General features: G+C 32.6%; 1 protein-coding gene and 1 long non-coding RNA gene across 4 annotated transcripts in view; one reads left to right on the forward strand and one right to left on the reverse strand.

The window, feature by feature from the left end:
- LOC143199551 (uncharacterized) overlaps positions 1-23,625 on the forward strand; it is a 92,989-nt gene that overhangs the window by 35,282 nt on the left and 34,082 nt on the right. Inside the window, exon 2 of the long non-coding RNA XR_013006470.1 lies at positions 9,518-9,540. This is a non-coding gene — a long non-coding RNA (uncharacterized LOC143199551). The remainder of the gene's footprint in view (positions 1-9,517; positions 9,541-23,625) is intronic.
- Ent2 (Equilibrative nucleoside transporter 2) overlaps positions 1-23,625 on the reverse strand; it is a 97,681-nt gene that overhangs the window by 35,135 nt on the left and 38,921 nt on the right. The window lies entirely within an intron of this gene.

Consider the following 23,625-nt stretch of genomic DNA (forward strand, 5'->3'; position numbering starts at 1 on the left):
GTCACAACGTTCAAAATGCAATGTAATAACATGTTTACAATCTAACCCAAACCAAACCAGAAATAACGACTTTATAATTCTTGTATATCGAATAGTAGTCATAAAATAGTCATGCTATCAGACTTTTGAGTCAACATAAGCCCATTAGGATCAGCTGCGCAAATAATGACGGCATTTCAATGCCGAAAATTTGTCTTATATATCGGTTGGTGCCTTTGTACTGATGTAAAGCTAAAAATAAAATTGGGAGCAATATTTACGACACAAAACCGTAATTATTTTCTTTCCAACTTGACATAATAAATTCTTAAGATCATACAAATAATATATAAATTCAATTTAAAAAGACAACATGATCAACATCAATATTTTTTACCATCATCATTGGATTTGCAATATAAGAAGACCTCCAACTAAGCTGTGTATGAGATTTGCTTACATTCGAAACTACGGTCACAGTCTATCGATTAACCCCCGGTTAACAACCCCGCAAGCTTATGACTTTTAACCTATAAAGATCGGTAATATATAAGTAGATGTATATATAGTAAAGAAGTAGTTTTTTATTTATTATTAATAGTTAGGCCTATAAATTGTTTTTATACTCTGTATTAGATCGCATATTAAACCTCATATTGAGGGGGCTTCACTTTTTAGTATGTGTCATTTCGTCCAGTGTGAACAATTTTTTTTATAGTGCGTTGAAAATGTCTGAATTTGTACCGAGTAAATCGCATTTGACGAACATGTGACTACTGGTTTAGACGTTTTAAAAATATTGATGTTGACACCGATGACAAAGAGCATTCTAGATAGCCAAAAGAATTTGAATACGAGGATTTGATGAAGGTATTACTTGATGAAATCGTCCATGGGGATAGCTATCGATTACAGTTGACGTGTTTGAGTCAAACACTGAGCGAAAAACGACCTGAACACAATCAAAGACACCACAATATTATTGTTTAGCGTGACAAAACTCGGTCACATGTTGCAAAACCGGTGAAAACATACTTAGAAACATTAAAATGTTATACCCACCGCACCCCTCGTAGTCTCCGGACCTTGCTCCTTCTGATTCAAAACATACCTCGTTCTTTCGAGACAGAATCCGCAAATTGCCTGAAAGATGATAATTTATGGGCTAATATTAGAATATATAAATTTTTTATAAGGCTAGACGTCTAGTGCTTTAATATAATTATTAAATACATTACTAGATGGCTTCAGGAATTTCATAAATTGCTCTTGTATGATTTTGAATCAAAGATCCACCGTATAGCTTGGGTCATGACAAAAATCTGATTTCTACCCACTTTAGTGACATGGAAATTGGAATTCTCGAAGAAATATGTTTTAAAAATCCAGCCTATTTTCCAAATTTGAACCCGGATTGTTGGCGGAACCATAATATGTGGGGATATGATGTTCCATATATTATTGAAGATATTAGACATCGTTGTGGAACTTGTACCGAGTTAAAATACTATGACAACTATCCTGGAGGTTCTGTTAAGTTTATTTTAACGTGTTCGCCTTGCCAATATAATATTTCATATGAAATCTGTTAACTTATATAGAAGATTTGACTCCTGACTCTTCGTCATCATTGTCAGTCCTTACCTGATATGTTGGGGTACGGTGCCGCAGGACTTCCAAAGTTCTTGCCATTGTTCTGACCTCAGACAATGTTAGTTTCCTATTTTTCAGATTGTTTTTGCTCTTGATTCGTGTCTTTTTCGGAGATGGTTCTCTGTGTCTTCCAGCCAGAAAGTCGATTTAGTCATACAGGTATGGAAGTATACGAAAAGGCAGATTTTAGTCTGATTGTAATGCTTGGCTGTATAACACGGACTTTTCATGGAACCATAAACTTTAAAAATACGTTGCTCGACATGTTATTGAATATACTCTTGTTTTATCAATATAAGCCTTCCAATAATGTCTTCCTCAAAAACATATTCGATTTCAATATTTCTGCTATAATTTCCTCATTTCAGTCCTAACGCTAACTTATAACAAGTAATAATCACTAGGGAACAGATATGGGGAATACAGCGAATAGTCAAAGAGATAATTGGCACCAATTGGTTTTTTTCAATTAATTTCCTCTAAAAGAATCACAAAAGCTATATTCACTTCTTCGAACTGGTATCAGCGTCTTATCAGAGCCCGTATCGTTAAAAAACAATATTTATTTTGTTAATTGAACCTTTATTTCGGTACATAAATTCGGTTTATTTCACGTGATCGATAAAGAATTGTTCGAAGTACCTTTTGTCCCGCAAAAGACACCGACGACAATTAATAAACCATTAACAAACAAAAATCGTCTCAGTTTAAACCAATATTGTCCCGCGATATGACAGACGATTTAATAACGGTCAAGAATAAATCAAACAAAGAATGGTCACGCTTTATTGGACTGGTTTATTGACGATTTGTCATACTGGGAATGCTATTTGGATTGGTGTTATCTTATTTGATCGGCTATTATTAACATTGGATGCATGTGAAAGGATTATAGCTGTTGATGAAATGTTATACACACTTAACTTTTAGCTGCGACAGTGTTTGTTGATGTGTAATAGAATGTTCGATGCAAGATTATGTTTTACTAGCAGCAATTGTTCGTGAATTGTCTCCATTGTGTAGTCAGATCCAGAAAAGAGACAGAAAAACATTGTCTCCATGAAGACAACATCTTGCTTATACAGTTTTCGGCGTCCGGCTTATTCGACAATTTTTCATCATTCAGATAAAGTTACAAATTCTCAAAATACATGTATTTTGGGGTAAAAAAAATGAAAATTCATGTTAAATTACTCCGGGATTTATAATTTTTAAGATATGTGACATAAACAGAAATTCTCTTATTTTTTTAAAAATATTTTTCATTATATATCTTAAAAACTAAAGGTTCCATAAAAATTACTATACTACCATTCGATTCAGCGTCAAATTCTTTATAACCTCTGCCATTTTCATTCAGTTACGATTATTTGAACGAAAATGGGGGCAAAAACCCCTGAAATGGCAAAAAATCGCTAATTTTCACGACTATATATATGGAAAAAGTGGCAAATTTTTTTACCGCTCAGATAAAGTTGAAATTCTCAAAATATATGTATTTTGGGGTGAAAGAAACGAAAATTCATGTTAAATTACTCCAGGATTTATAGTTTTTAAGATATGTGACATAAACTGAAATTCTCTTATTTTTTTTAAAAATATTTTTCATTATATATCTTAAAAATTAAAGGTTCAATAAAAACTACTATACTACCATTCGATTCAGCGTCAAATTCTTTATAATCTCTGCCATTTTCATTAACTTACGATTATTTGAACGAAAATGGGGGCAAAAACCTCTGAAATGGCAAAAAATCGCAAATTTTCACGACTAAATATATGGAAAAAGTGGCTAAATTTTTTACCTTTCAGATAAAGTTAAAATTCTCAAAATATATGTATTTTGGGGTGAAAGAAATGAAAATTCATGTTAAATTACTCCAGGATTTATATTTTTTAAGATATGTGACATAAACTGAAATTCTCTTATTTAAAAAAAAAATATTTTTCATTATATATCTTAAAAATTAAAGGTTCCATAAAAACTTCTATACTACCATTCGATTCAGCGTCAAATTCTTTATAATCTCTGCCATTTTCATTAACTTACGATTATTTGAACGAAAATGGGGGCAAAAACCTCTGAAATGGCAAAAAATCGCAAATTTTCACGACTATATATATGGAAAAAGTGGAAAATTTTTTTACCTTTCAGATAAAGTTAAAATTCTCAAAATATATGTATTTTGGGGCGAAAGAAACGAAAATTCGTGTTCAATTACTCCAGGATTTATAGTATTTAAGCTATGTGGGATAAACTGAAATCCACTCATTTTCTAAAAATACAATTTTCGTTGTGTAACCCTAAAACTAAAGATGTATAAAAATAATTATACTGCCGTTCGATTTAGTGTAAAATTCTTTATAATCACTGTTATTTTCATTAAGCTGCGATTGTTTAAACGGACATGACATCAAAAAAAAATTGAATGCTACGTGGATTTGTATTGTCTTTTTTAATCGGCTATTATCAATATTAGATGGGTGTGAAATGATTATAGCTGTTGATTTAACGTTATACACATTCAACAATTACCTGTGACAACATTTATTATTGTTTAATAGAATGTTCGAAGTAAAATTATATTTTCGTAGCAGCAGTTGTTTGTCAATTTCCTCCAGAATGGCTAAACCAAGAAAAGAGACAGAAAAACATTATTTCCACCAAAGCAACATCTTGCTCATATAGTTTTCGATTGCCTAGATTTATATCCCTTTGATTTCCTTTCTTTTTTTTTCTTCGTGGTATGTCAGCTGTAGGAAGATGGGAAGTATGTACCAAGGATTAGTCTACATCATTTATTATTAATGTTTAAAGCCTGTAGTATAAAACAGGTAACAGAAAGGTAACTTTTCAAACCATTCTAAATGATAAGTGGAAGAGACTAAGCTATTAAGATGGGTAGATACACCTAGAGTTAGAAAGAAGCGATTAGAATGTTAACACTTGTTCATTGGTTTCTATTTCCTAACCAATGTAATAAGAGCAATAAATCTAACCTTCTTTAGCGATGTTACTGAATATTTCCTCAAGTGTTTGCTACTTGATATAAATAAACATGTCACATTAATAGCTGATGATTTTTTCATTGAATAGAAATGTCTCTAATTTCTCATAACAACACAGTTGAGATGAAGTCAATCAATTATCAATATCTCCAGAAGCTAATGTTATTGGAATTATTCATAAGAAAATAAAAGTTTGTTACCGGTGATGTTTGACGGACAAACTCTTTAAAATATTTGATATTTGAGAAACTTTGCGTAATGTATGTATTCTTGTAGTAAAAGAAATAGAACAAAGAAAAATTGAACGATGTTCTTAAACGATTATTTTAAACGATTCGTATAACATTCGTAAAATAATTAAGTTTAATAAATAAATGAAAACCAAGGTTTGTTAATCCGTTTGTTAATAGGTCCGAGGAAATGCCTTGACTGAATGTATACATACTTGTAGAGCAGTCGTTTTTTGTAGTAAAATATACGCGGGAGTTAACAACAACAAGCTCATTCAAGTATATTCAGAAGGAAAGATACCATCCGGTTTCTGCTAATACCTAACAATGCTTCTGACAATATAAGCTAAGTTGGTATATAATAGACACACTTTATTTTGTCAACGTCTGAGCTTATTTGTGTATTAATATAAAGCGTAATAAGATAAAGAGTTATAGGCGGTGGAAACTTGAAAATTTATAATTGCTACAAGGTATCCAACAACAAAGGCAGGATTTTATTTTAATACAAAATGATTTTCTTTCATTATAAAATTTTATTACTATGTTACATGACAGGGACTTTAACTTAAATAATCCCATAAAAAATCAAGTGGTGTTAAATCATATGATTTAGGTGTAAACATTTATTAAGTAGTAGTTTAAGTAGACAGGTGTGCAAGGTATTATTTCTTATATTATCTAGGTAGATAGTTCTTAAGGTAGAAAGAGCCTGGAAATAGGTAACAATAAAAGAAATCCACTAATTTTTCTCAAATATACTTGAACTGTCATTTGATTGAACGTAACTTTTTTAATAGTTTCTGCGATCTTCATAACTCTTCGTTTATTTCTAAGGAAATGATAGCAAAAAACTCAAATTTTCACGGAATATGGAAAAAGTGCTACAACTTTTTATCCAACAGGTAAAGATAAAACACTTAAGGCATATGTATTTTGGTGTAAAAGAAACGAAATTCCCTTTTAGATTGCATTGGAACATATACTTTTTAAGATACCTGACATAAAGAGAAATCGATTCTTTTTTCAAAATCAATTTTCACTGTATAACTTAAAAATTAAAGAGCATATAAACATTATTATATTACCATTCGATTCAGCGTAAAATTCTTTATAATTCTTGAAATGTCATTATCCTGCGACTGTTTTAACGAAAATATCAGCAAGGTATTTAGAATTTTCACGACTATATATTACACTAGCGACCCGCCCCGGCTTCGCACGGGTGCAATGCTGATACTAAATTAAATACACTACAGAAAAAATATGAACGTTGTATATAAAAACATAGCGGCCCGCTCCGACTTTGCACGGGCATAAAATATATATGCCTATGTCACTCAATGAAAACATGATTAAAATCGATCCAGTATTTTTGGTTCATTCATTACTGCCCTTGGCCTGCACGCATTAAATTTGGAGTAAAACAATTCCTCTTCCCCTATAATTACTATGAAGATTTCCTGCTATCTTTGGAATATCTAAATTCATACAATTTTTATTACATTACACATTTTTAAACGCAAATTTTAAATTTGTAATATCTCCGAAAATATTTGTTTAATTTACATGCTGTAAGGAACCATATTGATCTATATTAATTGCACACTGTATTTAAGGTACTTAATTCGATAAGGATTAATGCCGTATTGCTTAAAATAGCTTCGTAAATAAGCCATTTTCTCACGTAAAAAGTAAACAATAAAAATGGTTAATGTGGGTTATCCCTAAAAGATAAACATATACCATCGCGGACTTTTTTGTAGACCTTTTTATGGTGTACAATACTGTAGTACATTAATTTGATCTAACTCGTAGGGTTAGGCAGCGTTTTTGCTAATTGCTAAATAAGCCTAAAAAATAGGTTAATTTACGACGAATCACGTTAGAAACCTCTAAAATTAGCAATGTTGCCTTAGTATATTATGCATGTATTATACATATAAACCTTCCTCTTGAATCACTCTATCTATTGAAAAACCGCATCAAAATCCGTTGCATAGTTTTAAAGATTTAAGCGCACATAGGGATATAGGGACAGAAAAGGCGACTTTTTTTTATACTATGTAGTGATGGAAAAAGTGCCAAAAACATGTATCTCTTGGATAGAGATAAAGCTCTTAAAATATCTATACTTTTGGCGAAATAAACGTAAATCCAAGTTAAATTCCTTTAGAATTTATAATTTTTAAGATATCAGACATAAATAGAAATCGATTCATTTTTAGAAAATACACTTTTCATTATATAACTTATAAACTAAAGACTAAGAATTAAAATTATTCTTATATATAACCATTTGATTCAACGGAATATTATTTACAATCTGTGTAAATTGCACTAACCGCTATTAATTATGACAGTTTTTTGACAAAAAAAAACAACCTTGATAGAGATATATAAAAATTGACAATTTTACGCGGGTTTAGGAAAAGTAATACAATTCTTGAAATAATTGCTTTTTTATTCTTCTTAAATCTCAGAAGAGTTGTTGAATTGGTTGAAATGAATGAAACAATAGTAATGCTTTCTTAATGACTGAATTCACACATCAAGTTTTTCTGGTCTTACTATTTTTTGATCATAATGGTATACTATTTAGATCATCGGAGAAAGAAAACTTTTCGGAACTGGCAAAATTGCCTCACGGAGCATAAAACTAGTATCAGTGTCGCTTGAAGGGTCCACTAAACACTGTTGAAAACCTACAAGTGCTCAAGAAAAACTAAATTTCGTTTAATAATATTTCGGTGCCTTGTAATTTGATCTTTTTTGAATCTTCAGCTATACACACTTTAGCTTCCATTCTGACAAATCACGCTACCAATTGTAAATCCTTTAAAATAATCCTCAATTCTAATAGATCGAAACCTTTTACACTTCTTTTCATGTCTCCCTCATAATAAAATTAAATATATCGTTTTAGAACGTTATGGTGTATATTTCTTATACAGGAGATTATATATTGACAATATCAGACCTTGAATGAAACTGTGTGAAAGGTAAACGCGGAAAGAGTAGCCATTCAAGCGTGTATGACACGCCGGAGCTATCATACTCCAAATACATGTCTGAACTACAAAAAGTTATAATCTCGTTTATGTTTGTTTTTTGAATAAAATATTGATATTGATAAAATATGTTGGATATCGAATAATTTAGTAACCTATCTTCGCCATTAATGATGGATTTATTTTGGAGGTCTTTGAAATGTTAAGTTGTTTCGTCATCATTACTCAATAGAACAAATAGCCGAAGGACTATTTTGTTTTACTACGCATCATTGTTGAAACAGATAACCTTTAATGATTGTTTAAGTTTTATTTATATAGTTTTTTCAATTTTTATTGTCTGAAATGATGCATATATTATTCAATAATGATATTTAAAAATCAAAGGAAAACATTCGACAAATAACATGTTCATAATGAACATCTTCTTATTGAGATGTTCAATCAATCAAAATTGTAAGCAGCTCAAATGGACGTTTACACAGACACGTTCGTATCGCAACACAACTACATTGATATAAATTACCTCAAGCTTTATTATAATCGGTAATATTAAAAGCAGAGCTTTTTGTTATAAATTCTATTTTGCTCGTCAACAATCTCTCCTTTTAGAGCGATATAGAACTTATTTAGACGCTATTTTTGTAGAAATATTTGTTTTTAGCCTCTCTGACTCACCTGACAATCTCTTGGATTCAAATGTGTGGTTAATGACCCTTTTTTCTTGCAAGAAAACGTTTTAATCTCGCTTGAACAGCTTTAAAGAGCGCTGGTTTGGTGTGAGTTATGAGTAAAAGCGGAACCAACTTGCACAGACCCAAAATCTCTTTATATCTATATATATATATATATATATATATATATATATATCGCACAATTATGTACACACTACTTTCTGATTCTTTCAAAACGTCTTTCCGGAAACAATTTGCCATTTTGGTTCACCAAAGAGGTCGGCATTATTGGTACTTAACATATGGTAAAAGTACGGTTTGTATTTATTTTCCATCATTTTCCACAACTTTTCCCATCTTTCTGGCAGTATAGCCATACCATATCTGAAGAACAATATTGGTTTCACAAATATCCAATCATCGATCCACTTTTGTACTTAGTCAGGATTGAACATTGTTGACATCTGTCATCTGAAGGTTCAGAGACGTACTGAGTACTTTGTTATACCATCAAATTTATATGGATGACAATATTAAGTTCTGAATATTTCTAAAATATAAAAAACATCCTCACCTACCTAGTGGATAAAATAAGGAACAATAAGAACCAATGTTGTCAATAATTTTATTATTACTAACGTTTTGAAGAATTTGTAGGCATTTGACTACAGGTACAGCATACCTTATCCTTTTAACTAGCGTAAAATGAGAAGGAAAAATCCGTCCCGAGCATAAAACGAACTTTACATTTTTACAAGCAGCACTTGGCGGTATATTAACGTCATTTATGACGTGCATTGGCTGTTTTATTGGAAGGACTATATGATTGATAACTTCACAATAAAATTAAGTTGCCAATATCTACTTTTATATAAATATTTATCAGTTTGTTCCGTCAAACCATCAGTTTCTATATTCCTGGATATTTATTTGGCATTTAACTAGATTTTTTTTGTTCCAGGTCTTCAGTAGTGATACATATAGGTGAGTAAGTATAATGACTATTATTGTTTGTAAACAATGAACTATTATAGGTAACATTTATTTTTTATCAATATTTGCTATTGTAATAAATAGTAATAGAAATTTTTATTTTGCTGGATTTTTCTCTAAGCTTGGCCCACTGTACCAAGCTTATTTTATGAAAATATTGAAGGTCTATAAAATCGGTTTTCGTTTTTTTATTTGGCTCTTAAATCTCCATTCGAAGATCATTTATTAATATTATGGAACCATCCGCAATGCCCCCGCGTGTTTTCTTCGAATACAAGTAACTAACTCATTGTCAAGTCAGCAAGAGTCATTGAACCTCCAGTGCGATAGACTGGTGGAAATATCACGATTACAACTTGGCAAACGAGTTCGGGTATTTGGCATACGCCTAAACTTTTCAGATAGCCATCGCAAACGTTCTAATTTCACTAATTGTCTCTTTCATAGGTAATTGTCACAGTTACGTTCAGTTTTTGTAATTGTACGATAGGGATATTTTGTTTTGTTAGCCGGTAGTGAGTGATACTTGTATCTATTTTTATTTGAATCTTTAAATTTTTTTTATAACATCTTTATTAGATACGCTTAGTACAATCTTAATTATAAATTAATTTATTACTACTTTTCATTTGTACTTGGATTAATTCACAAGCAAGACGAGTGCGAGAAAATACATCACTATGTATTCCTCAATTATAAAATTATAGTAACTTAAGCTATAATTTACACTAAAGGTATATACTTTATATAAGTTCGTATACTTTGGTTTGCTTCAATCTCCTGACGTCCTGCGCGCTGTCCAGCAGTTGTGTTGCTTCCACGTTAGTATGATTTAGTAATCTTCTTTCGTGTTTCAAGGCGAAATCTTGGATAACTTCGCAAATCCATTTGACTTCCAGGTCATCGTGCAGTTCTTCGTTAGTTACGTAGCGATAGGCATTGGTAATCAATCGAAGAACCTTGTTTTGACATCGTTGTACGACTAGTTGTTTTGAGTTTTTAGTGCAACCCCATATTTGCACCCCATAGGTCCAAATTGTCTTATAGATCAACATCTTTGGTTTTAGATCAAGTTGAGAGTATCTTCCGACTAACCAGTATAGTTATTTTATTTTGGTTCTAATGTGTTTTGCCTTTTGTCTAACGTGATGTTTCCAAGTTAATCTACCGTCAAGATGGATTCTGCTTGAAGAATCGGGTGAATCTTTAATTGATCAAAATTCATATAGAATAACAAATTCTGGCATGAAGATATACATCAAAACCATAGTTGGTGTGGTAATGTAATAGAGAAACAGTTGAGCGATGCTTGAATGAAGTACTTTTGCAATATCAGGTTTAATTTATGGACAAGATGAAGCCCCCTTTTTTAACTATCAATAACAGAGTTTTTCGGTACTTCCGGTTGCTGGACGAGCCGTAGTAGATTTAATTTTCATCACCAGTCATAATACGCTACAGAAAAGTCTTCTTTATTGCTGGCAACCGATGAAACAACGATGCTGAAATGGTTTGAAAAGATATTTTTAGTGAATTCGTGTGGTAATTGTATGTGAACTTCTAGAAACGGTTGGTTCATCAACTGTTATTACGAAACGTTCCTTGAAAGTATGAGGTGGGTTATTGTTCAACTAGTCTTGCAAATCGTTTTCGAAATCATCACTTTTAGATTGTTGATACTAAAACCCACAAGGATATGATGGAGCAGCTAAAAGTGTTCGATGGGATTTGGACCACTTTGAAATCGGTGCCGGGCCCAAACAATACAAAAATGATAATATAATTTTGTGTTATATACACAAAATTAAATTACGAACAAAACAAATTTGGTTTGTTGCAAAACAAGTTTGATTATTATTTAATTTTTACTAAGTTCCTTATCTATTTTTTGAAGTCATTTCATTTTTTTTTAAATATTTTATATATAGCTCTATTAATTGAGCAAGCTTTGGCTTTAATTTATATAACTATTTTAATTCCTGTAATATTCGGTTTCGATATTAACTGTTAATTTATCAGAATAAATTAAATCTAATAGAACTATTATCCCAATTTTGCAATTAAACCGTATATCAACAGATACAAATTTAAACGAGTATATAATTTAAAATTTGCAGGCTGCTATCTGTAATATCTCTGTTTCCTGTAGCAACGGATATTAAAAACCCGTATTACACACCGTACGTACTATTTAACGAAACTATGTTGCCGGCTAGCAAATCCCGCTCATTTGTTTCGAAATTAAATGATCAAATGAGCTTGCCCAATATTAGTTAAATTCTAATCGAGTTGTATTTGCCGGGGTTACTGGTTTTATTAATTTTAATTAACAATTTTATTGTTATTTATGGATTTGGACTATTAAGAGATCTTCTACCAACACCAGGGAAGTCTGAAAAGTAATATACATTTGTTTGTGGAGTACGAACAAAAGCAACAAAGATAATCGTACAAAAAACGGTGAAAAAAAATGGTTGGTACTTGAACATCCACATTACCCCACAACACCCGTCTTATTCACCAAACTTAGCCCCCTTTGACTTTTAGTGCTGTTCTGTTATATTTAGAAAAAACCATGCATGAGAAGTGACTATTGTTGAAGAACACGTACGGTGTAACAACTGCAGTACCTTCCAAGGAATTATAAACATTTTCGCGGAATTTGACATTAAGCTAAATCAGAAAATCAAAGGTTAACAGTACTGATGATCGTGAAGTAAAAAAAAACAATCATTCGAAAATGATGAAGGTTTTATTGAATTTTTAGCTTGAATATGTGGCACATGTCATCCCGAAATATAAAAGGCAACCTTCAAAGACGTTTTCGTCGACTAAAATAGGAAAATACTAAGTAATATTGGATTAATTAACCAATTAGTACCCAAAACAATACACCAGATATACAACCAGTAATATTACATGGTATTAGTGGATCGATTTAGTGTAGAAATTAAGAAAAAACTTCACATACAGAATAAAAAGTGCTATTTCATCTGCCTTACTTCCCAGATGTAGCCCTTAGTGACTACTGGCCTTTTGCATATCTCAAAATAAAGCTTTTTTAAAGAGATTTCCTTTAAACAAAGGACTATTTGCACATACTGACACCCATGTTAAGAGCGAAGACAAAAAGTGAATATATCACGCTTGAAAAAGAAACTGAAGAGTTTGGTTTATCAGTTAACGATGAAGCCTATAACCTATTTGGACTCATTAGGAAAATATGAGGCTGCACATCTGACTCGTTATACAGCGCTGCTAAAACAAAGTTCGCCACGTAACGATTGAAGAATTGCACGAATTTATTCAAGTTTTCACCTTGGAGCATAAAATAGAGTTACTAAATGATAGCAACGTGGAGGCAATACGGCTACAGGACAAATTACACGGTGTATAAGAGTGAGTATTAAATTTAGCTTAAATTATTTTAATTTAATTTTAATTTGGGAAATACAAGTATGACAGAACAATAGCAATAAATTAATTTGTAAATTAAGATTTTTACTAAGCATATTTAACGTAAGATGTAACAAAAAAGTGCTTTGAAGCACCAGCATTGTGAGAATTTCGTGAGAATATCTTTGCATTAACATCTTTTATCCAGATGTTAAGTTAAAATAAAAATTGTTTTAATATTACATTCTTAGTTTTGTTTGAATATTTGCGAGACGTTATCTCATTGATCTGTATTTCCCCTTGGGGCGGAAATAGCAGTGTTAAAGACTTTTATGTGACTAACTCAACATCCGTTTTGATTAACATATGGCTTTATCACTACATAAATGAATATTTATGCACAGTAAATACCAATAATACTGTTTTCCCATAGTAGTTTTGTTTACATTCTATTCTAACAATTGTTGTCTTATTTATCATTTATTTTATTATAAATATAAGTAGCTGAAGACTGTATCTATATTGACTAATTGTTTTTTAGTTATATATTAATTTGTTTCTTGTTCACAATAAAATGCGCTTCTATAATGCATCCAAAATAACAGTAAACTCATGCCATTACAGCGTCTAACGTATTGCCTATGGCAGTTTATAAATTTGTTTGTAATGAAAACAAGAACTAAAGGTAAAAAACTAAATCTTCTCTCCAATGAAAATCAAATACATTACTTCGCTATAAAATAAAGAAAACGTGCCTAGACCTTTGCTTCACAGGTGGTGTGGAAGAGAGTTAATGTAAATATAATAAAACAACCTAAAACCTACAAACTATTGTGGCTGTATAATTAACTTTAGTTTAATTTCTTCCATGATATATGCATTACACGTACTATAATGTTAAAATAAATTATATTTGATAGCATTTTTGCTTCATTATTTTGTTTATATTAAAGTTTTGTTGTATGTCAAAGCCAAAATGAACTAAATTCAAAGTTGTTATACATTTCGATGATGTGAGTATACTGTTATTTTGGACTGACTATAGATCAGTTTTATTATATCTATCAGAGATAACATTAAACAGAAAAAAGTCTTAGTTAGCATTAAATTTCAACTCCAATCCTACCTCTGCATTATCATATATAAATATTACCTTAACAAATGCTTATTTATACAATTTTTTAAAGTATTATTCCCGAAAAAAACCCGGCAATGCGGGAGAGAAAACGCGGAAGGAAGAGAGGGAGAAACGTTGAAATTTTACGCGGTCGAATGGCACGAAATAAAAAGTTCGCGATAAAAGCTTTGGGCTTTTTGTCGATCCAAGCGCCACCCTTTGTAGGTTACGGTTTATTTTCTTGTCTAAACGAAGGAAAGTATAAAATCTTTGTTCAGCCAGTAATAAAGTTAAAAATATCGCCGATATAATAGCGGAAAGTGCCGTTGTTTTATTTTTTCTGAAAACAGTGGTCACACTTGAATTATTTGGAGTTATATTTGAGGAATTAATTTATATTGGGACTGTATAAGTATACATTCAGTAACTTTTTGAACGAAAGTTATCGTTTTCGACAAGAAAACATTCCCCAGAATTCCTTTCTTCCAGAAAGGTTCGGGGATAGCAAACCTGCTATCTTCTCTGCTCTGCCCTTCTAGCAGACTTCCCATCTCCATCAAATGCTTACTTTAGAAGATGTTAATTCGGTCTGTACTCCTCTACGGCTCTAATGTCTACTTCAAGTTTGTTACACCCACCCAGGTGAAACGGCTTCAAGTTTTCCTAAATAAGCTCCCCAGGAGAATCTTAAACTGACACTCCAGAACAACTCATTTAAATTTGTTCTGAAAACGCGCTTGTTCGCGAGCTTGTCGACATGCTGGGAGCTTAGCACCGCATCACCGTTAACCTCCCCCCTTTTCCAGGCTGAAACGACCTCATCCGTCGGTACAGTCATAACTTTTACCCCCATTCATGCATTCCACCGCCTTCGTTTTAATCCAGAACAAAATATGCGTTTGTTTCAGTACAGGCCTCTTTATTCGGCCCAAATCTCTTAGCACGGAGCCATCTGTTCATGTCTGAATACACGAAATAGTCTCAGGGAGTTACATCCGGAGAATATGTTGGATGAGGTAGCACGTCATTGCCTAGTTTATCGATTTTTCATTATGGTGACTGCACAAGTCCGTATCCGTGCATTATTTTGATGGAACAACGCTTTTTCTTCGTCAAATGCAGTTGATTTTGTTTCACAGGAACATCAAATCTGTTTAAAAACACTCAACAATTTTCTCGTGTCAAGAAAACTGTGGCAATGATTTTGTAGGCTGACAGGCGCAACTTGGCCTTTGCTCACTGTTTTTATTATTCCTGAACCCCTGCTGTCCTTTCCTGTAGATGATCTACGCCAGCAAGTTTCATAATACTTATAGTCATCTAATTGTCAGTCAGGTTCAGGTCCCAGTGTTGAAAAGATTGGTCGTCCATGCTTTACATAATATTATATTAATAGTGTTTTAAACCGTATTGTATTAAATGTTTTATAAATGAAGAAAACAACAAAATCATTATAATAATATCGCACATAGTTTGTAATAAAAAGGTATACACCCTTTGGACATGATAACAGCATTGATACAGTGATGAAGAAAACAAAATTAGCAAAGTATATGCGACTTACTTCGTCGACAGAATAAATATAACATATTATGTTATCTACCTGCAAACGTTCTGCTACCATCGAATATGGAAAGTAGGGACACAACAACGACGAAATTTCCTGCCGGTTTGTTAAGAAAAACAAACGCGGCGGAGGGAACGCCTTTTGAATTGATAAAAAACGACCGCAGCTTTTATCGTGGACTTTTTTGCGGCCTAGGACCCGAAATGTTCCGAATGGGTTTACGCTGCGGTCTGGAACATCGTCGACAATGTTTTTCGGTGTGTTTTGTTTCCCTTACCACCAGAGATAATCATCGGTTAGAGATTGAATATAAATGATTAGTAAAATGTTGGTACGTAAATGAGAAACGTTCTGTAGCCACCTTAATATCAAAAATGTAGGAATTACTCAAGAATATTAAGTTTTATTGAAGTTAACAAAGATACGTCACCAACAAGAGGCTGCTTAATAGATTTAGTAATCAGACGAATCAAAAGATCAAAGAATATAAAGAGAATTGCTTTACTAATACAAATATAATTACAAATACTTACAACTTACAATACTAACATATTTCAACCTAATGATATAGAATCTACTATGGATATCTCTCAACCCGATGTAGATCTAAATCTAATTTCTCCATTGCAACTTGTCACTGAAATTGATAACCTCAATCCTAAAAAGACACCTGTTATAGATGACATTACACTTGAATTATAAGAACTGCCACGAAAAGCAATCATCATGTTAACATATATAACATATATTACAAATCTGCAGAAAAAGCCAAATCTTACAGGCCTATTTCGCTGGTACCTGCAATATCAAAACTATTTGAGAAACTAATATTTAAACGTGTTAAAAATTTTGTATATAATACCAGATTTCCAGTTTGGTTTTCGAAATCAGCATTCAATAATCGATCACATGCACAGAGTAACTGCGGCTGTTGAAAAAGCGTTTGAGGAGTTTTGTCTCACAAGCTTTTGATCGGGTGTGGCATTTGGGATTAATCTGTAAGATGAGCAAATGGTTACCGCGTAACTATTGTCAACTGCTGGAGTCATATCATTTCGAAAGAAAATTTAGAGTATCGCACGAAATGGCATTCTCGACATTTAAAACTATTTTGGCCGGAGTTCCACAAGGTAGCGTTTTAGTACTTCTCCTATATCTGCTCCGCACTGCTGACATTCCAACAACAAAAGAAACACTACTTGGAACCTTTGCTGACGACACAATTATTATGGAAAACGACGTATCTCTGCCTAGCTCAGTAGAAAAAATACAAACGACGGTTAACAAAATCTACAAATGGACGAAACATTCGAAAATTCAACTTAATAGCTCCAAATCTGTCCACGTTAATTTTGCATTGCGGCGAAATAATAAAAACTGAATTATATCACTCAATGGATGCCCGATTCCTCAAGCAGAATCAGCTAAATATGGGATTGCACTAAAAATTCAAATCAACTAGTCATCCAACGCTGTCAAAACAAGGTTCTTCGACTGATTACCAATGCCTATCGCTATGTAACCAATGAAGAATTGCACGACGACCTGGAAATCAGATGGATTTGCGAAGTTATCCAAGATTTCGCCTTGAAACACGAAAGAAGATTACTAAATCATACTAACGTGGAAGCAATATAATTGCTGGACAGCGCGCAGGATGTCAGGAGATTGAAGCGAACCAAACCATACGAACTTGTATAAATTGTATACCTTTAGTGTAAACTATAGCTATAAGTTATTATAATTTTATAATTGAGGAATACATATTGATGTATTTTCTCGCACTCGTCTTGCTTGTGAATTAATCCTAATTAAGTACAAATGAAAAGTAGTAATAAATTAATTGTAAATTAAGATTTTACTAAGCGTATCTAATAAAATTGTTATAAAAAAAGAGGCTGCAATTTGGATTTGTCCACCTGGGATAACATTGATAGAGTTGCAGTCTGTAAATTTTAATAAAATATGTAAGAATAACCTTAAAACAGTTGCAGAAATCACAATAAAATACATTGTTTAATGATGTAGTAACTGTTAAGAACAAAATGTAGTCATTTAGTTAGAAAATCAAGAATACAACACTGAAATTCTGCAAGAATATCCATCTTTATATTAACTGTTTCTCTGTAGGTGTATACATTATTAACATATCGATATATCAGCTTAGAACACCAATATATCGATTTATCATAATGTTGAAGGCGTAAATATTTTTTATTGTTTATTATAGCAATCCAGTAAATTAACGCTAATAAGTTATTTGTTTTTATTCTAATTTGCTACGGTTTTAAAACTACGTACTTCTACGATCTACGAAAACGATCGCCGTTTTTAATCTGGACTGAGTTTTACTAATAACTTCAGTGAACTAAACCAAGTGGTTAAAGAAAGTTTAATCTTTCGGACTGAGCCATCATTATCTAGGAGCTGGAGAACATCAACATTGTTGTGCTGATGGAGCATGTGTTCATGTCTTTGGGCATAGTCCTTGATAACGTTATTGACAGTTTCTACCTTCAGGTCCTTATTCATATTGTCGTTTCGAATGTACTATGGGGCATCTAAAATACCTCGCAGTACCTGGTTTTGGAATATTTGCATGATATTGTTTGTCTGGTATAACCCCAAAGCTGAACACCGCAAGTTCACACTAGTTTCAAAACTTGTTAAACGAACAAAAGCTTATTATATACTGACAGACCTGAATATCACATAAGGCACATGTGTGATAAGCTACATATTTTGATAAATATCGATAGTTTTGGCCATCTATTTATCGATAATTATCGGTTATTCGATATATCGTTGCATCACTAGTTCTATGAAATTCCAGAGTCTTTTTAATATCGTCTGATATCCTGGTGGATATGTTTACCAATCAGCCATCATCATTTATAGAGCACCAACAGGTAAATTATTGCGTTTCGTTCCCTGAACTTTCCTGGTAACGCAATTGTATGAAAATAATTGCCGTTATAAGATTTTCTTGAATAATATCGAACCAAACCACATAACTGATGGTGTTTCCTGCTACTGTGGATATTCTAACGCTACTAAGATGTTTAACCGCAGATCTGCGTTCTGGCGACCTTCCTCGCAACATTCCAAGTATCTTATCAAGAATGAAAAAAAAAATCGAATAAAAACGACCAGAAGCTGCTAGAATTACCAGTCGCTCAAATAAGGGTACAAGGTGTCCCAAAAGAATGTTTAAGTCTGTTTTACTTCCTGCGTTTTACTGTACTAGTACAACATATAATGGAGGGAAATATCCATTATAGTGGAAGACTGCATTATAAGGTCAAGATTGAGGAGAAGGGCAAAAGACAAGTCACTCCAAAAACATAAAGACTTCAGTGATCTTCATACGAAACTTTGAACACACAAGAGTACCTACTTAACCATAATGTAAAGAAAAGAACGGTTTTATAATTATTAGATGTTACTAACAGGTCAATTGAAAAGCCATAGTAAAATACATTTTTATTTAATATTAATTTTTAAGTGAAAAAATTATCCTACTATATATGCAACCTTATTTTTAATGTAAACTGTTTAAACCCTGAACCCTGAATCGCCCAAAGAACAAAAACAAAAAAGCATCATTAACACAGCCGCCTATAATGTAATTTAACGTAGGTACGTCTACGTGGGCGTAGAAGGCTGTTATGTCGGAAGTATGGCATAATAAAGCAGTAAATTGCTTTTTGTCATCTACCCAGATAATAAAACATATTTGTTGTAGTTCGCCGGTTATTCAGTTAAGTAATCTTATCATTTAAAGGTGCAATGACCTTATTTTCTCTTGATTAATCTAATTAGCAGGTTATTAATATTATTTTGGAGCAATTTTCGGCCAGTTAAGAATAAACTGTGTTATTATTTAAGTATGCAGAACCCTAATATGCAAAAAATAAATATATCTTAGTTTTTTTTAATATAATGGTGCCTGTACCAGAAAAAAATGTGTCGATATTTCAGTTTCGTTACTTTTAGTCAGTTTACTTCAACCCTTGGCAGCAAATGTTTGTTGTCACCATGATTGTTTGTCGAATCATTTTTCGCTTTTGTGTTTTGTGATTGAGGAAATACTTCCTCAATCCTATAAGGTCTGCTGAGCGCTGAGGTTGAATAAAAAATGTTATACTATATTTTTATAACGTAAAATTGTGTATAATTCTTGTAATTTTCATTAACCGACGATTATTTGAATGAAAACTACTGTAAAACATTGAAAATGGCCAAAAAATCGCTAATTTTCACGACTATATATATGGAAAAAGTGGCAAAATTTTTCATCTCTTGGATTAAGATGAAACTCTCAAACTATATGTATTTTGGGGCGAAAGAAACGAAAATCCATGTTAAATTGCTTTAGAATTTATAGTTTTTAAAATATTTGACATAAACAGAAATCCATTCATTTCTTGAAAACACAGTTTTCTATGTATAATTTAAAAATTGGGGGTTGTATAAAATATATTATACTACCATTCGATTCAGCGTGAAATTCATTATAATTCCTGTTACTTTCATTAATCTGCAATTATTTGAATGAAAATGGTATAAAGAAACTTGAAAATGGCCAAAAATCGCATATTTTCACGACTATATATATGGAAAAAGTGGCGAAATTTTTTGTAAACCCGATAACGATAAAACTCTCAAGACATATGTATTTTGGGGTGAAAGAAACGTAAATCCATATTAAATTGCTTTAGAATTTATAGTTTTTAGGATATTTGACATAAACAGAAATCCATTAATTTCTTGAAAATACAGTTTTCGTTGTATAACTTAAAAACTGGGGGTTGTATAAAATATATTATACTACCATTCGATTCAGCGTGAAATTCTTTATAATCCCTGTTACTTTCATTAACCCGCGATTATTTGAACGAAAATGGCATCAAGAGACCTGAAAATGGCGAAAAATCGCATATTTTCACGACTATGTATAGGGAAAAAGTGCCGATAAAACTGCCTTTCCTAAACTTCTGATTACTGATTAATTAACATCATTTTTCCCACGACAGGACGTCCTAAATTCCCAAAGTACAAGAACTACTCATATTTTAATATCAATTATATCAGCGACATCGAATGAAAAGAAAATGGAACTATTCCCGAGCGTAAAGCAGAATTATCAATCAGGATAATTTAAAGAAACCCGATCTAAAGGAACCGAGAGAGGTCTGCTCTGGCCGTATTAATTTAAGATATTAGTCGGTAACATAGTCCCTTCCTTCTTTTTGATCCGGAGTAAAAGGAACGAATGACATTTTCCCGTATTTTAACGGGAAACTTCTTTTTTTCTGGGATTCTTCACTGGAAAAAAAGGAAAAGTCATTATTTTTCCTCGATATCGTCGTCTGTTTTGTATAAATCAATTTGGTTTCAATTTAATATACCTCATTTTTATATAGGCCCTTTATAAATATGAATTCAGAGGGGTATTCTTATTCATTGTTATCGATTATTGAACCACAGAAGTTTTACGTCAGTTTGGTTCTATCATATTTATAAACATTCAACAATCGACCAGGTACATAGAATCTCATCTGTCTATCACTGAAACCGATTAAACTAGTTTAGAATAAATGCACATCGACAGTTCTGGCCAATCAACATGCACGCTGGGGTCCTTTTACTGTTGTCTCAGCATGACATGTGTAAGCATGAGATTAGGGGCCATATATAACCTGCATCAAGTATTACCAAAGTGAACTCTCAAACATCTACCTCTCAGCCAGTACGTAGTAAGCACTAACTTTTGAACAACGCTGAAGTGGTACCGCTCAATAGAACTAACGAAGACTAACTAAGACACCGTAGGTACAAATTGTAAGTTACTCGGCAACGATTATCAAAAACTTTTTATTGAAAATGCCCACATCTTATAACAAAAATGCACAGTTACTCTCATTCTACAATGTGACTCATATTTGATCTATTGATTTGGTCAAATTATTTGGCCAGGTGGTAGCAGCTCGTGGAACAATTCCTTTGGAACTTCATGAAAAACTTCTTTGAGCTTTAGCCATGATCTTTTTCATACGGATACCACTTTTTTACACGTGGACAATGTCTGTATTCAATTTTTTGCTGTTAATTGCTGTAGGAGCTATATAAGATAAATATCGAGCTTCTTTTGGTAGCCAGTCTTATATAAATGGTTTAAAATTGTTTTATGGTACATGTTTAGAGTTCCACAACGATGTCACAAGATTTAGAAGTAAGTATTAATGAGCACCCCAGCATTGAGAAGCTTTAAATCTTTTAAGTTGTAGAATTGCCCAGTCCATTAGAATTGCAGAAGCTGTGGTGTGTCAAATTCACCAAAGTTCATTGTATTTGTAGCAGTGGATGAACATTCAATGCACATCGACAGTTCTGGCCAATCAACATGCATGCTGGGATCCTTTTACTGTTGTCTTAACATAACATGTGTAATTTGTTGTATTACCAAAGTGAACTCTCAAACTTCTACCTCTCAGTCAGTACGTAGTAAGTAAGTTAAACTTAATCAATAATGAAGGAAACGGAAGCAGGTGTACCGCAAGGCAATGTTTTGGGTCCTGTTCTTTACCTACTCTATATATGTGACATACCACAAATAGAAATAGTGAATAATTTAAATAAGTGGACCCAGGAATGGAGAATAAAAGTCAACGAAAGTAAATGAGTGCATTTTGAACTCAGATACAACCAAACTGTTCATATATCCATAAATATGAGTAATACTATCATCCCATACAGTAACAACGCACGTTGGGATAAATCCTGATGTATAACTTGGGCCTCCCAGAAGACCTAACCGCTCTCATCAAGTCCTATCAAGCTCATATCTCAATCCTTCCACAAACAACAACTCAGCTCAAGTTCTTCTGAAAACGCGCTTGTTCGCGAGCTGGTCGACATGCTGGGAGCTTACCACCGAGTCACTGCTAACCTCCCCTTTTCCAGGCTGAAACGACCTCATCCGTCGCTGCAGTCATAACTTTTACCCCCATACGACAGTATCCAGTCGTGTGTTAACTCGAGTTAGCGAATCTATAGTTAGTTTCACTGTCTGTTTTTTCGACTGGTCCTCGTGCCCGTTAACGGTTGCCTGGTTAGCGGGTGCCATATCCCCAAATTTAACGCAGTAGCAGTAGCGACCCACAGGGGTCAACTGTGAGGCGGTTTCTGTTTAGTGTACTGGTAAGCCCAGAGGCAGTCCCACATAACCCGGTCCAATTTGTCCCTCCAGGGCAAGTCTCCGCGACCAGGTATGCGTCATACACTCCACCGCCTGGTTTTAGTCCAGAACAAAAAAGCGTACTATTTGTCAAAAACATTAAAAAGTGCTACTAACTTTTGTTCTATTAGAAACTAAGAGGGTCAATTGGTCTTCCTAGATAACTCACATAATAATATATATATATATATATATATATATATATATATATATATATATATATATATATATATATATATATATATATATGAATATAATGAAGGCACAATAGATACAGCTGTCATACAGTTTTGTTCAAACTAATTAATTTAATTGCTTTAACAAAAAAAAATAACGATAACAAATTGTATGCTCAATCATTGTTACCTTTTTATATAAAAACTCGTTTTTTTATTACTAGTAGTAAAAGTTAATCAGCAATAAACAAGATGGTGAAAATGAGATGCATTTATATGCTTGATTATAACAAAAATATACATCTGTTTCCAGCAATATGGTTTCTATAGTCAACGGAAATAAGGGTGATTAAAAATATGACAAAAGACTTTTTAATCATAAGCTAAATATAATTATGTCGCATCATGGCAATGAACAATATTTTGCGTTGATTCGGCTCCAGTTTAATTCACAGTATTAAATCATTTTGGTATGTTGTTAATTTTTACACATCATAATAATAAGGTTCGAAGACAAGAAAAAACATTGATATACAATATTATGGTTATATGAGTTAGGAAAAGGTAAATAATAGCCGCT

This window comes from Rhynchophorus ferrugineus, unplaced genomic scaffold (genome assembly GCF_030347505.1).
Source record: "Rhynchophorus ferrugineus isolate W39M unplaced genomic scaffold, kcgeb_rfMv2 rfM7, whole genome shotgun sequence".
NCBI lineage: Eukaryota > Metazoa > Arthropoda > Insecta > Coleoptera > Curculionidae > Rhynchophorus > Rhynchophorus ferrugineus.